The sequence below is a fragment of the Salmo salar genome, chromosome ssa09 (genome assembly GCF_905237065.1).
Source record: "Salmo salar chromosome ssa09, Ssal_v3.1, whole genome shotgun sequence".
NCBI classification, from domain to species: domain Eukaryota; kingdom Metazoa; phylum Chordata; class Actinopteri; order Salmoniformes; family Salmonidae; genus Salmo; species Salmo salar.
Genome location: NC_059450.1, coordinates 156,444,958 through 156,460,370, shown reverse-complemented (window position 1 = coordinate 156,460,370; position 15,413 = coordinate 156,444,958). Strand labels below are relative to the sequence as shown.

General features: G+C 46.8%; 1 protein-coding gene across 5 annotated transcripts in view; it reads left to right on the top strand.

Annotated features, from left to right (window-relative positions):
- Positions 1-15,413, top strand: part of ryr1b (ryanodine receptor 1b (skeletal)) — a 305,047-nt gene that overhangs the window by 265,846 nt on the left and 23,788 nt on the right. The window lies entirely within an intron of this gene.

The following is a 15,413-nucleotide window of genomic DNA, read 5'->3' as shown; positions in this document are numbered from 1 at the left end:
ATCTTCTACGCCCTAGCCTAACTAACTATCTAACCCTAACCCTAGAATATACCTTATTTTTCCTTACGTCTAAATGTTGGGAGTAGCACAGCAATGATCGTTCTTCAAATGTCGACTTTCTGTCCAACTAATCTTGTGAACTTTTTCCCTCATGGTCCCTGCAGAGTTGTAAAGTATGTATTTATTTATTTATTTGAGTTTTATTTTATTTAATGAATTGATTTTGGTGTTTCCTGGCTGGTTCCCACCTCACCTGGTCCCTGTTGTGTGGCCTGCTCTTTGCCAGCTTGTTTCTGCCTCGTCACCTGCCTGGAGCAGCCCAGAGTAGAATCAGCTAGCTACAGTAGATTACTGTAGTAGAATCAGATAGCTACAGTAGATTACTGTAGTAGAATCAGATAGCTACAGTAGATTACTGTAGTAGAATCAGCTAGCTACAGTAGATTACTGTAGTAGAATCAGATAGCTACAGTAGATTATTCCCTAGATAGTAGTGACAGATAGCTACAGTAGATTACTGTAGTAGAATCAGCTAGCTACAGTAGATTACTGTAGTAGAATCAGATAGCTACAGTAGATTACTGTAGTAGAATCAGATAGCTACAGTAGATTACTGTAGTAGAATCAGATAGCTACAGTAGATTATTCCCTAGATAGTAGAGACAGATAGCTACAGTAGATTACTGTAGTAGAATCAGCTAGCTACAGTAGATTACTGTAGTAGAATCAGCTAGCTACAGTAGATTACTGTAGTAGAATCAGCTAGCTACAGTAGATTACTGTAGTAGAATCAGATAGCTACAGTAGATTATTCCCTAGATAGTAGAATCAGCTAGCTACAGTAGATTACTGTAGTAGAATCAGATAGCTACAGTAGATTACTGTAGTAGAATCAGCTAGCTACGGTAGATTACTGTAGTAGAATCAGCTAGCTACAGTAGATTACTGTAGTAGAATCAGATAGCTACAGTAGATTATTCCCTAGATAGTAGAGACAGATAGCTACAGTAGATTACTGTAGTAGAATCAGATAGCTACAGTAGAATCAGATAGCTACAGTAGATTACTGTAGTAGAATCAGCTAGCTACAGTAGATTACTGTAGTAGAATCAGATAGCTACAGTAGATTACTGTAGTAGATAGTAGAATCAGATAGCTACAGTAGATTACTGTAGTAGAATCAGATAGCTACAGTAGATTATTCCCTAGATAGTAGAGACAGATAGCTACAGTAGATTACTGTAGTAGAATCAGATAGCTACAGTAGATTACTGTAGTAGAATCAGATAGCTACAGTAGATTACTGTAGTAGAATCAGCTAGCTACAGTAGATTGCTGTAGTAGAATCAGCTAGCTGCAGTAGATTGCTGTAGTAGATACGGTTTGACAGTTTGTAGAAATATTTTCATGCACATTGTTCACATGAATAATATGTCAATAGACAGCTAGTTTCCTTCTATAGTGAAATATTTAAACGAGCTTGCTGTCCACAAGTCACATTCACAGCTGCGGGATACACCTGTTAATTGGTCAGGTTATTCCTCGTAGAGGTTTGATACGTGATATGGATAAACAAACCCTTAGTCTTGAACCCACGCCATTACTACTAAGAAATCTGGCGTCTTTAGCTAATTATGCAAATGTTACTTACAGTGAAGTTTGAGACCCCAAGTTTAGATTAAATAACATTCTATTTCAGAACCCTCTACGATCCTAATTCGGACTCAAAGTGTGTGTGCCCCCCCCCCCACATTTACTTTGTTTGGATCCCCATTTCTTTGCACTAGTGATTAGAGAATGGGCTGAGTGTGACCATAGAGAATGACTAGGAGAGTGGAGCTGACCCGATCAAGTAGCGAATTAATGCAGTACAACCTGTAGGTCCTAGGCTGGCACGGACTAGATAGTAGATAGTCTCTAGTGTTGATTTTCTGTCTGGTCTGTCTGTTCTGTCTGTCTGTCTGTCTGTCTGTCTGTCTGTCTGTCTGTCTGTCTGTCTGTCTGTCTGTCTGTCTGTCTGTCTGTCTGTCTGTCTGTCTGTCTGTCTGTCTGTCTGTCTGTCTGTCTGCCTGTCTGTCTGTCTGTCTGTCTGTCTGTCTGTGCACCTGATCTCCTACCACAGATGCACAGCAGTTTGAGAGAAAGCCGTGACACTTGAACTCCAACTAATATTTTTTGACGCCAGGGGACCGATATCAAAAATACAAAAATGTATAAAAAATGTTTTTATTAACATGTATTATTACAATTTTTATTAACATGTATTATAACCCTGCCAGATGCAAGCCGACCCCGGACTTCGCCTTGGCGTAAGAATCTTTGTTTCACCCCCCATAGCTATCCCAACCATAGCTATCCCAACCACAGCTATCCCAACCACAGCTATCCCAACCATAGCTATCCCAACCACAGCTATCCCAACCACAGCTATCCCAACCACAGCTATCCCAACCACAGCTATCCCAACCACAGCTATCCCAACCACAGCTATCCCAACCACAGCTATCCCAACCACAGCTATCCCAACCATAGCTATCCCAACCATAGCTATCCCAACCATAGCTATCCAAACCATAGCTATCCCAACCATAGCTATCCCAACCATAGCTATCCCATCCACAGCTATCCCAACCATAGATATCCCAACCATAGCTATCCCAACCATAGCTATCCACAGCTATCCCAACCATAGCTATCCCAACCATAGCTATCCCAACCATAGCTATCTCAGTAATCGTCCCATACTTCTTCAAATAAGCTACCCCTCCGCCTTTGCGACCCTTCCACCCCACGCTTCCCCTCGATCCCTCTCCACCCCACGCTTCCCCTCGATCCCTCGCCACCCCACGCTTCCCCTCGATCCCTCTCCACCCCACGCCTCCCCTCGATCCCTCTCCACCCCACGCTTCCCATCGATCCCCCTCCACCCCACGCTTCCCCTCCACCCCACGCTTCCCCTCAATCCTCCTCCACCCCACGCTTCCCCTCGATCCCTCTCCACCCCACGCTTCCCCTCGATCCCTCTCCACCCCACGCTTCCCCTCGATCCTCCTCCACCCCACGCTTCCCCTCGATCCCTCTCCACGCCACGCTTCCCCTCGATCCCTCTCCACCCCACGCTTCCCCTCGATCCTCCTCCACCCCACGCTTCCCCTCGATCCCCATCCACGCCCACGCTTCCCCTCGATCCCTCTCCACCCCACGCTTCCCCTCGATCCTCCTCCACCCCACGCTTCCCCTCGATCCCCATCCACCCCACGCTTCCCTTCGATCCCTTTCCACCCCACGCTCCCCTCGATCCCTCCTCCACCCCACGCTTCCCCTCGATCCCCCTCCACCCCACGCTTCCCCTCGATCCCTCTCCACCCCACGCTTCCCCTCGATCCTCCTCCACCCCACGCTTCCCCTTCGATCCCCCTCCACCCCACGCTTCCCCTCGATCCCTCTCCACCCCACGCTTCCCCTCGATCCCTCTCCACCCCACGCTGCCCCTCGATCCCTCTCCACCCCACGCTTCCCCTCGATCCTCCTCCACCCCACGCTTCCCCTCAATCCCTCTCCACCCCACGCTTCCCCTCGATCTTCCACCACCCCACGCTGCCCCTCGATCCCTCTCCACCCCACGCTTCCCCTCGATCCTCCTCCACCCCACGCTTCCCCTCGATCCCTCTCCACCCCACGCTTCCCCTCGATCCTCCTCCACCCCACGCTTCCCCTCGATCCCTCTCCACGCCACGCTTCCCCTCGATCCCTCTCCACCCCACGCTTCCCCTCGATCCTCCTCCACCCCACGCTTCCCCTCGATCCCTCTCCACGCCACGCTTCCCCTCGATCCCTCTCCACCCCACGCTTCCCCTCGATCCTCCTCCACCCCACGCTTCCCCTCGATCCCCCTCCACCCCACGCTTCCCTTCGATCCCTCTCCACCCCACGCTTCCCCTCGATCCCCCTCCACGCCACACTTCCTTCTGTACTGATCTTCATCTTTCATCTCCATTCACCTCATCTTCTCGTTTGTTGTCTTTTTAAAGTCAATCCTTTTGTTTTAGATCATGTTTTTCTGCACCTTCTCTGGGGACTCATTTATAAACCTTGCGTACGTACAAAATATACCCCAAAATGTACGTGTGCATGTTTTCATGGAAAAGTTGGCATTTATACAAATTTAACTTGACTTGAGAATGTGCTCACCTACCTGCAAACTTTAGAGCATGCGTACGCACATCTGCTACTGGGTAAAATATTGTATTGCAAACTGGCAAGAAAGTATTTTGTGCAAATTGGGGAATATGATGAGAAGCTTATTGATAAAAAAAACTACTAACAGGAAAACCTGTTAACAAGAATACAACTATTTGCAATTAGTGAGAATGAAAGTCTATGTGTTATTTTTAGAATCTAAAATAATAAGACACAGGAATATTATAATTAGGTATAAGAATATTATAATTAGGTATAGGAATCGTATAATTAGGTATAGGAATATTAGAATTAGGTATAGGAATATTATAATTAGGTATAGGAATATTTTAATTAGGTATATGAATATTATAATTAGGTATAGGAATCTTATAATTAGACACAGGAATCTTATAATTATGTATAGGAATATTATAATTAGGTATAGGAATCTTATAATTAGGTATAGGAATATTATAATTAGGTATAGGAATCTTATAATTACGTATAGGAATATTATAATTAGGTATAGGAATATTATAATTAGGTATAGGAATCGTATAATTAGGTATAGGGATCTTATAATTAGACACAGGAATCTTATAATTGTAACGGCGTTGGTAGTCGTGATTAGGAATGAGGCGCAGGAAGCAACGAGCACAGGGAGTGTTGTTCTTTTAATAACACTTTGAGAAAGAAAATCAAAGTTCCCAAACACAGGGGAATAAATAAAGTATGACAATGCCAAGCCGAACATGAACAAGACAGTCTGAAACAACAATTAATCGAAAAGGAGCGGGCCAGCTAACCTAAATAGCCCTTCTAATGGCTAATTTACCACAGGTGTGAAAAATAAAAAAAAGGGAAAAGCAAAGGGAATCGGTGGCAGCTAATAGGCCGGTGACGACGACCGCCGAGCGCCACCCGAGCAGGAGGGGGCGCCACCGTCGGTGGGAATCGTGACAATAATTAGGTATAGGAATCTTTTTCCTATTTATTTAATTTTCATAACCATTGCAGAATATATTCCTCATCTTTTCTGATCGTGATGAGTTCATATTTCCCGAAAGAGCCATTAATTACCATGCGAATCTATTATTTAATTGGACCTAGTAGCCTAGTAAATAGATAGGTTATATCTATTTCAAGTTTTGCAATGTCATAGGCAGCGTGGTTTATAATACAGGTATACAATCTAATTTAAAAAGTTGATGTTTTACATTGAAGTAGGTCCATGTGTCAAGTTTCAAGTTGTACGTTTTTGTTGTCACGTACACAAGTACAGTGAAATGTCTTTCTTGCTTTCTCTTTCCCATCAATGCAGTAATAAATATCAAAAAGTAAAGAAGGACAAAAACACACGAGAAAAAGAACTGTAACTATTGTAAGTATTTAGGTTGGGGCAGGGGCGGACTGGGACCAGAAATTGGCACAGGCATTTCTAATACACCGGACCATTTTTTGCTTAAGGCCCCCATTATTAGCCAGATAATGATCATTTTGCACACACAAAAAAAAACAAGTTAGACCGGCCCACTGGGCTAAAAATGGACCAGCCCATCTGGCATTTGCCAGATATGCCAGATGGTGAGTCCGCCCTTAGGTTGGGGGAAAGTTGATATAAAACATTGGTGAATTCAAAACACTCTGCTGACAGGTCCACGACAATTTGCAATTGTTTTCTCATTCAAAAAGTGACATTTTCCAGATACAGCATAAATTACTGCTAAAGATTAAAACATTCTGCCAACACAGTAAACAGACCGGTAGCTTATGTAAAATATTTGACATTATGGTTAGGCTACAGTATTGCTGTGCGTACGATAGGAGCGCGTCGTCATTGCCTATTTAATCTCAGAGCCTATACCAAGGCAAGACATACAGTATAAACCAATCATCTATTGACAAACCGTGGCTTAATAATGCCAAGAGTAGGGCGGCAGCGTAGCCTAGTGGTTAGAGTGTAGAGGCAACAGCGTAGCCTAGTGGTTAGAGTGTAGAGGCAACAGCGTAGCCTAGTGGTTAGAGTGTAGAGGCAACAGCGTAGCCTAGTGGTTAGAGTGTAGAGGCAACAGCGTAGCCTAGTGGTTAGAGCATGGGACTAATAACCGAAAGGTTGCAAGTTCGAATCCCCGAGCTGAAAAGGTACAAATCTGTCATTCTGCCCCTGAACAAGGTAGTTAACCCACTGTTCCTAGTCCGTCGTTGTAGATAAGAATTTGTTCTTAACTGACTTGCCTAGTTAAATAAAACTTAAATAAGTGAATGGAGTCGTTTTCCCGGTGCAGTTTTAATGCTCGTTGAAGCGCGCAGCGTGATACAACACGTCTGATTTATAATGGGAACCGTGCGTATGTAGGGCGTGTGTCAAGTCTATGAATCTCAATCGTTTTCTTTGTACATGCGCAGACTGTTCAGAATGCCGCAGAAATGTAGTGCGAAATGTACGTAAGGGTTATAAATGAAGCCTCCGGAGTGTACTGTTCCTTGATACTGATCTTCTTAGAACCCCCCCCCCCAAAAAAGCGAACTAACAATGCAGGCAGTCTGACTCTACCGTTAGTCTGAAAAGGATTTCCTCCTGACACCCACCAAAAGCCTCTGTCTACCAGCTGTAGAATCTACCTAAACACTGTTGTTTTTAGAGTATAGTGGTCACCCCAGTCTCCCAGGGCTGTTTGGAGTATAGTGGGCACCCCAGTCTCCCAGGGCTGTTTGGAGTATAGTGGTCACCCCAGTCTCCCAGGGCTGTTTGGAGTATAGTGGTCTCCCCAGTCTCCCAGGGCTGTTTGGAGTATAGTGGTCACCCCAGTCTCCCAGGGCTGTTTGGAGTATAGTGGTCACCCCAGTCTCCCAGGGCTGTTTGGAGTATAGTGGTCACCCCAGTCTCGCAGGGCTGTTTGGAGTATAGTGGTCACCCCAGTCTCCCAGGGCTGTTTGGAGTATAGTGGTCACCCCAGTCTCCCAGGGCTGTTTGGAGTATAGTGGTCTCCCCAGTCTCCCAGGGCTGTTTGGAGTATAGTGGTCACCCCAGTCTCCCAGGGCTGTTTGGAGTATAGTGGTCACCCCAGTCTCCCAGGGCTGTTTGGAGTATAGTGGTCACCCCAGTCTCCCAGGGCTGTTTGGAGTATAGTGGTCACCCCAGTCTCCCAGGGCTGTTTGGAGTATAGTGGTCACCCCAGTCTCCCAGGGCTGTTTGGAGTATAGTGGTCGTCCCAGTCTCCCAGGGCTGTTTGGAGTATAGTGGTCACCCCAGTCTCCCAGGGCTGTTTGGAGTATAGTGGTCACCCCAGTCTCCCAGGGCTGTTTGGAGTATAGTGGTCACCCCAGTCTCCCAGGGCTGTTTGGAGTATAGTGGTCACCCCAGTCTCCCAGGGCTGTTTGTAGTATAGTGGTTAGGGCTGTTTGGAGTATAGTGGTCACCCCGGTCTCTCAGGGCTGTTTGGAGTATAGTGGTCGTCCCAGTCTCCCAGGGCTGTTTGGAGTATAGTGGTCACCCCAGTCTCCCAGGGCTGTTTGGAGTATAGTGGTCACCCCAGTCTCCCAGGGCTGTTTGGAGTATAGTGGTCTCCCCAGTCTCCCAGGGCTGTTTGGAGTATAGTGGTCACCCCAGTCTCCCAGGGCTGTTTGGAGTATAGTGGTCACCCCAGTCTCCCAGGGCTGTTTGTAGTATAGTGGTCTTCCCAGGGCTGTTTGGAGTATAGTGGTCACCCCAGTCTCCCAGGGCTGTTTGGAGTATAGTGGTCGCCCCAGTCTCCCAGGGCTGTTTGGAGTATAGTGGTCACCCCAGTCTCCCAGGGCTGTTTGGAGTATAGTGGTCACCCCAGTCTCCCAGGGCTGTTTGGAGTATAGTGGTCACCCCAGTCTCCCAGGGCTGTTTGGAGTATAGTGGTCACCCCAGTCTCCCAGGGCTGTTTGGAGTATAGTGGTCTCCCCAGTCTCCCAGGGCTGTTTGGAGTATAGTGGTCACCCCAGTCTCCCAGGGCTGTTTGGAGTATAGTGGTCACCCCAGTCTCCCAGGGCTGTTTGGAGTATAGTGGTGGAAGTCACCCCAGTCTCCCAGGGCTGTTTGGAGTATAGTGGTCACCCCAGTCTCCCAGGGCTGTTTGGAGTATAGTGGTCACCCCAGTCTCCCAGGGCTGTTTGGAGTATAGTGGTCACCCCAGTCTCCCAGGGCTGTTTGGAGTATAGTGGTCACCCCAGTCTCCCAGGGCTGTTTGGAGTATAGTGGTCTCCCCAGTCTCCTAGGGCTGTTTGGAGTATAGTGGTCGTCCCAGTCTTCCAGGGCTGTTTGGAGTATAGTGGTCACCCCAGTCTCCCAGGGCTGTTTGGAGTATAGTGGTCACCCCAGTCTCCCAGGGCTGTTTGGAGTATAGTGGTCAGGGCTGTTTGGAGTATAGTGGTCACCCCAGTCTCCCAGGGCTGTTTGGAGTATAGTGGTCACCCCAGTCTCCTAGAATTATATGAGTTGATATTCCCATAATGAGTTCTGATAACGATCTTTAGAGGCTTGGTAGGGTACCAGGTACTGGTGCTTTGATTGACAGCTGGACTTTACTATTCTCTGTCTCTGCTTGCTACTCCTTCAGAACTGCAACACCTAGCTAGTAAACCACCTTTCCAATGTGGACAATAATAGGGGTAGGCATTGGCATGGTCAACTCTTTGAGTTTTTCATGCAAATTCTACATACTTTTGGTTGCAGAGTTACAAGTGCATGTGATAGAAAAAAACATCGCCCACCTAAACAAGTCTGTCTGTCTGTCTGTCTGTCTGTCTGTCTGTCTGTCTGTCTGTCTGTCTGTCTGTCTGTCTGTCTGTCTGTCTGTCTGTCTGTCTGTCTGTCTGTCTCATGCCTCACTGTCTCTCCGTCTCCACATCTCTCTCTTTGTCGGTCTATCTCCATATGGGTCGGTCTATCTCCATATGGGTCAGTCTACCTCCGTATGGGTCGGTCTATCTCCGTATGGGTCGGTCTATCTCCGTATGGGTCGGTCTATCTCCGTAGGGGTCGGTCTACCTCCGTATGGGTCGGTCTATCACCGTACGGGTCGGTCTATCTCCGTAGGGGTCGGTCTATCTCCGTAGGGGTCGGTCTATCTCCGTAGGGGTCGGTCTACCTCCATATGGGTCGATCTACCTCCATATGGGTCGGTCTACCTCCATATGGGTCAGTCTATCTCCATATGTGTCAGTCTGCCTGTTCATCTCTATGTGTCTATTATGTGTATGATGTGTATGATACCTGAGATGAGATGTTTAAAATGCATATCTGTGTTATTTGTTCAAATGCAAACCCAGGATCGATTCTGGAGTAGAACCCACTACGAGGTAAGGTGTAGAACCCACTACGAGGTGAGGTGTAGAACCCACTATGAGGTGAGGTGTAGAACCCACTATGAGGTGAGGTGTAGAACCCACTTCGAGGTGAGGTGTAGAACCCACTACGAGGTAAGGTGTAGAACCCACTACGAGGTGAGGTGTAGAACCCACAATGAGGTGAGGTGTAGAACCCATTGAGGTGAGATTTAGAACCCACTACGAGGTGAGGTGCAGAACCTACTACTAAGTAAGTTGTGGAACCCATTACGAGGTAAGGTGTAGAACCCACTATGAGGTGAGGTGTAGAACCCACTACGAGGTGAGGTGTAGAACCCACTATGAGGTGAGGTGTAGAACCCATTACGAGCTAAGGTGTAGAACGCACTACAAGGTGAGGTGTAGAACCCATTACGTGGTGAGGTGTAGAACCCATTAAGTGGTGTGTAGAACCCATTACGAGGTAAGGTGTAGAACCCACTACAAGTTGGGGTGTAGAACCCATTACGGGGTGAGGTGTAGAACCCATTACGTGGTGTGTAAAACCCATTATGAGGTAAGGTGTAGAACCCACTACAAGTTGAGGTGTAGAACCCTTTACGGGGTGAGGTCTAGAACCCACTATGCGGTGAGGTGTAGAACCCACTACGAGGTGAGGTGCAGAACTTACTACTAAGTAAGTTGTAGAACCCATTATGAGGTGAGGTGTAGAACCCATTACTAGGTGAGGTGTAGAACCCATTATGTGGTGAGGTGTAGAACCCATTACGTGGTAAGTTGTAGAACCCATTATGAGGTGAGGTGTAGAACCCACTATGAGGTGAGGTGTAGAACCCACTTCGAGGTGAGGTGTAGAACCCACTACGGGATAAGGTGTAGAACCCACTACGAGGTGAGGTGTAGAACCCACAATGAGGTGAGGTGTAGAACCCATTGAGGTGAGATTTAGAACCCACTACGAGGTGAGGTGCAGAACCTACTACTAAGTAAGTTGTGGAACCCATTACGAGGTAAGGTGTAGAACCCACTATGAGGTGAGGTGTAGAACCCACTACGAGGTGAGGTGTAGAACCCACTATGAGGTGAGGTGTAGAACCCATTACGAGCTAAGGTGTAGAACCCACTACAAGGTGAGGTGTAGAACCCATTACGTGGTGAGGTGTAGAACCCATTAAGTGGTGTGTAGAACCCATTACGAGGTAAGGTGTAGAACCCACTACAAGTTGGGGTGTAGAACCCATTACGGGGTGAGGTGTAGAACCCATTACGTGGTGTGTAGAACCCATTATGAGGTAAGGTGTAGAACCCACTACAAGTTGAGGTGTAGAACCCTTTACGGGGTGAGGTCTAGAACCCACTATGCGGTGAGGTGTAGAACCCACTACGAGGTGAGGTGCAGAACTTACTACTAAGTAAGTTGTAGAACCCATTATGAGGTGAGGTGTAGAACCCATTACTAGGTGAGGTGTAGAACCCATTATGTGGTGAGGTGTAGAACCCATTACGTGGTAAGTTGTAGAACCCATTATGAGGTGAGGTATAGAACCCATTACTAGGTGAGGTGTAGAACACATTACGTGGTGAGGTGTAGAACCCATTACGTGGTGAGTTGTAGAACCCATTATGAGGTGAGGTATAGAACCCATTATGAGCTGAGGTGTAGTACCCATTACGTGGTGAGGTGTAGAACCCATTACGTGGTGAGTTGTAGAACCCATTATGAGGTGAGGTATAGAACCCATTATGAGCTGAGGTGTAGTACCTATTACGTGGTGAGGTGTAGAACCCATTACGTGGTGAGGTGTAGAACCCATTACGTGGTGAGTTGTAGAACCCATTATGAGGTGAGGTATAGAACCCATTATGAGGTGAGGTGTAGAACCCATTACGTGGTGAGTTGTAGAACCCATTACGTGGTGATGTGTAGAACCCATTACGAGGTGAGGTGTAGAACCCATTATGAGGGGAGGTTTAGAACCCATCATGTGGTGAGGTGTAGAACCCATTATGTGGTTAGGTGTAGAACCCATTACGTGGTGAGTTGTAGAACCCATTATGAGGTGAGGTATAGAACCCATTATGAGCTGAGGTGTAGTACCCATTACGTGGTGAGGTGTAGAACCCATTACGTGGTGATGTGTAGAACCCATTACGTGGTGAGTTGTAGAACCCATTATGAGGTGAGGTATAGAACCCATTATGAGGTGAGGTGTAGAACCCATTACGTGGTGAGGTGTAGAACCCATTACGTGGTGAGGTGTAGAACCCATTACGAGGTGAGGTGTAGAACCCATTATGAGGTGAGGTTTAGAACCCATCACGTGGTGAGGTGTAGAACCCATTACGTGGTGAGGTGTAGAACCCATTACGTGGTGAGGTGTAGAACCCATTACGAGGTGAGGTGTAGAACCCATTATGAGGTGAGGTTTAGAACCCATCACGTGGTGAGGTGTAGAACCCATTACGTGGTGAGGTGTAGAACCCATTATGAGGTGAGGTGTAGAACCAATTACGTGGTGAGGTGTAGAACCCACTACAAGGTGAGGTGCACAACCTACTACTAAGTAAGTTGTAGAACCCATTATGAGGTGAGGTTTAGAACCCATCACGTGGTGAGGTGTAGAACCCATTATGTGGCGAGGTGTAGAAACCATTACGTGGTGAGTTGTAGAACCCATTATGAGGTGAGGTATAGAACCCATTACTAGGTGAGGTGTAGAACCATTACGTGGTGAGGTGTAGAACCCATTACGTGGTGAGGTGTAGAACCCATTACTAGGTGAGGTGTAGAACCCATTACGTGGTGAGGTGTAGTACCCATTACGTGGTGAGGTGTAGAACCCATTACGTGGTGAGGTGTAGAACCCATTACGTGGTGAGTTGTAGAACCCATTTTGAGGTGAGGTATAGAACCCATTATGAGGTGAGGTGTAGAACCCATTACGTGGTGAGGTGTAGAACCCATTACGTGGTGAGGTGTAGATCCCATTATGAGGTGAGGTCTAGAACCCATCACGTGGTGAGGTGTAGAACCCATTATGTGGTGAGGTGTAGAACCCATTACGTGGTGAGTTGTAGAACCCATTATGAGGTGAGGTATAGAACCCATTACTAGGTGAGGTGTAGAACCCATTATGTGGTGAGGTGTAGAACCCATTACGTGGTGAGTTGTAGAACCCATTATGAGGTGAGGTATAGAACCCATTATGAGGTGAGGTGTAGTACCCATTACGTGGTGAGGTGTAGAACCCATTACGTGGTGAGGTGTAGAACCCATTACGTGGTGAGGTGTAGAACCCACTACAAGGTGAGGTGCACAACCTACTACTAAGTAAGTTGTAGAACCCATTATGAGGTGAGGTTTAGAACCCATCACGTGGTGAGGTGTAGAACCCATTATGTGGTGAGGTGTAGAACCCATTACGTGGTGAGTTGTAGAACCCATTATGAGGTGAGGTATAGAACCCATTACTAGGTGAGGTGTAGAACCCATTACGTGGTGAGGTGTAGAACCCATTACGTGGTGAGTTGTAGAACCCATTATGAGGTGAGGTATAGAACCCATTATGAGGAGAGGTGTAGTACCCATTACGTGGTGAGGTGTAGAACCCATTCCGTGGTGAGGTGTAGAACCCATTACGTGGTGAGTTGTAGAACCCATTATGAGGTGAGGTATAGAACCCATTATGAGGTGAGGTGTAGAACCCATTACGTGGTGAGGTGTAGAACCCATTACGTGGTGAGGTGTAGAACCCATTACGAGGTGAGGTGTAGAACCCATTACGTGGTGAGGTGTAGAACCCATTACGTGGTGAGGTGTAGAACCCATTACTAGGTGAGGTGTAGAACCCATTACGTGGTGAGGTGTAGTACCCATTACGTGGTGAGGTGTAGAACCCATTACGTGGTGAGGTGTAGAACCCATTACGTGGTGAGTTGTAGAACCCATTTTGAGGTGAGGTATAGAACCCATTATGAGGTGAGGTGTAGAACCCATTACGTGGTGAGGTGTAGAACCCATTACGTGGTGAGGTGTAGATCCCATTATGAGGTGAGGTATAGAACCCATTATGAGGAGAGGTGTAGTACCCATTACGTGGTGAGGTGTAGAACCCATTCCGTGGTGAGGTGTAGAACCCATTACGAGGTGAGGTGTAGAACCCATTATGAGGTGAGGTCTAGAACCCATCACGTGGTGAGGTGTAGAACCCATTATGTGGTGAGGTGTAGAACCCATTACGTGGTGAGTTGTAGAACCCATTATGAGGTGAGGTATAGAACCCATTACTAGGTGAGGTGTAGAACCCATTATGTGGTGAGGTGTAGAACCCATTACGTGGTGAGTTGTAGAACCCATTATGAGGTGAGGTATAGAACCCATTATGAGGTGAGGTGTAGTACCCATTACGTGGTGAGGTGTAGAACCCATTACGTGGTGAGGTGTAGAACCCATTACGTGGTGAGGTGTAGAACCCACTACAAGGTGAGGTGCACAACCTACTACTAAGTAAGTTGTAGAACCCATTATGAGGTGAGGTTTAGAACCCATCACGTGGTGAGGTGTAGAACCCATTATGTGGTGAGGTGTAGAACCCATTACGTGGTGAGTTGTAGAACCCATTATGAGGTGAGGTATAGAACCCATTACTAGGTGAGGTGTAGAACCCATTACGTGGTGAGGTGTAGAACCCATTACGTGGTGAGTTGTAGAACCCATTATGAGGTGAGGTATAGAACCCATTATGAGGAGAGGTGTAGTACCCATTACGTGGTGAGGTGTAGAACCCATTCCGTGGTGAGGTGTAGAACCCATTACGTGGTGAGTTGTAGAACCCATTATGAGGTGAGGTATAGAACCCATTATGAGGTGAGGTGTAGAACCCATTACGTGGTGAGGTGTAGAACCCATTACGTGGTGAGGTGTAGAACCCATTACGAGGTGAGGTGTAGAACCCATTATGAGGTGAGGTTTAGAACCCATTACGTGGTGAGGTGTAGACCCATTACGTGGTGAGGTGTAGAACCCATTACGTGGTGAGGTGTAGAACCCATTATGAGGTGAGGTGTAGAACCCATTATGTGGTGAGGTGTAGAACCCACTATGAGGTGAGGTGTAGAACCCACTTCAAGGTGAGGTGCAGAACCTACTACTAAGTAAGTTGTACAACCCTTTATGAGGTGAGGTATAGAACCCATTACTAGGTGAGGTGTAGAACCTATTACGTGGTGAGGTGTAGAACCAATTACGTTGTGAGTTGTAGAACCCATTATGAGGTGAGGTATAGAACCCATTATGAGGTGAGGTGTAGAACCCATTACGTGGTGAGGTGTAGAACCCATTACGTGGTGAGTTGTAGAACCCATTATGAGGTGAGGTATAGAACCCATTACTAGGTGAGGTGTAGAACCCACTACAAGGTGAGGTGTAGCACCCATTACGTGGTGAGTTGTAGAACCCATTATGAGGTGAGGTATAGAACCCATTACTAGGTGAGGTGTAGAACCCACTACAAGGTGAGGTGTAGAACCCATTACGTGGTGAGGTGTAGAATCCATTACGTGGTGAGGTGTAGAACCTACTACTAAGTAAGTTGTAGAACCCTTTATACATTTACATTTACATTTTTTACATTTTAGTCATTTAGCAGACGTTCCAATCCAGAGCGACTTACAGTAGTGAATGCATACATTTCGTACATTTCATTTCATGCATTCTTTTTTTGTACGTGGTGAGGTGTAGAACCCACTACAAGGTGAGGTGCAGAACCTACTACTAAGTAAGTTGTAGAACCCATTATGAGGTGAGGTGTAGAACCCATTACGAGGTAAGGTGTAGAACCCACTACAAGGTGAGGTGTAGAACCCATTATGAGGTGAGGTGTAGAACCCATTACGTGGTGAGGTGTAGAACCCAT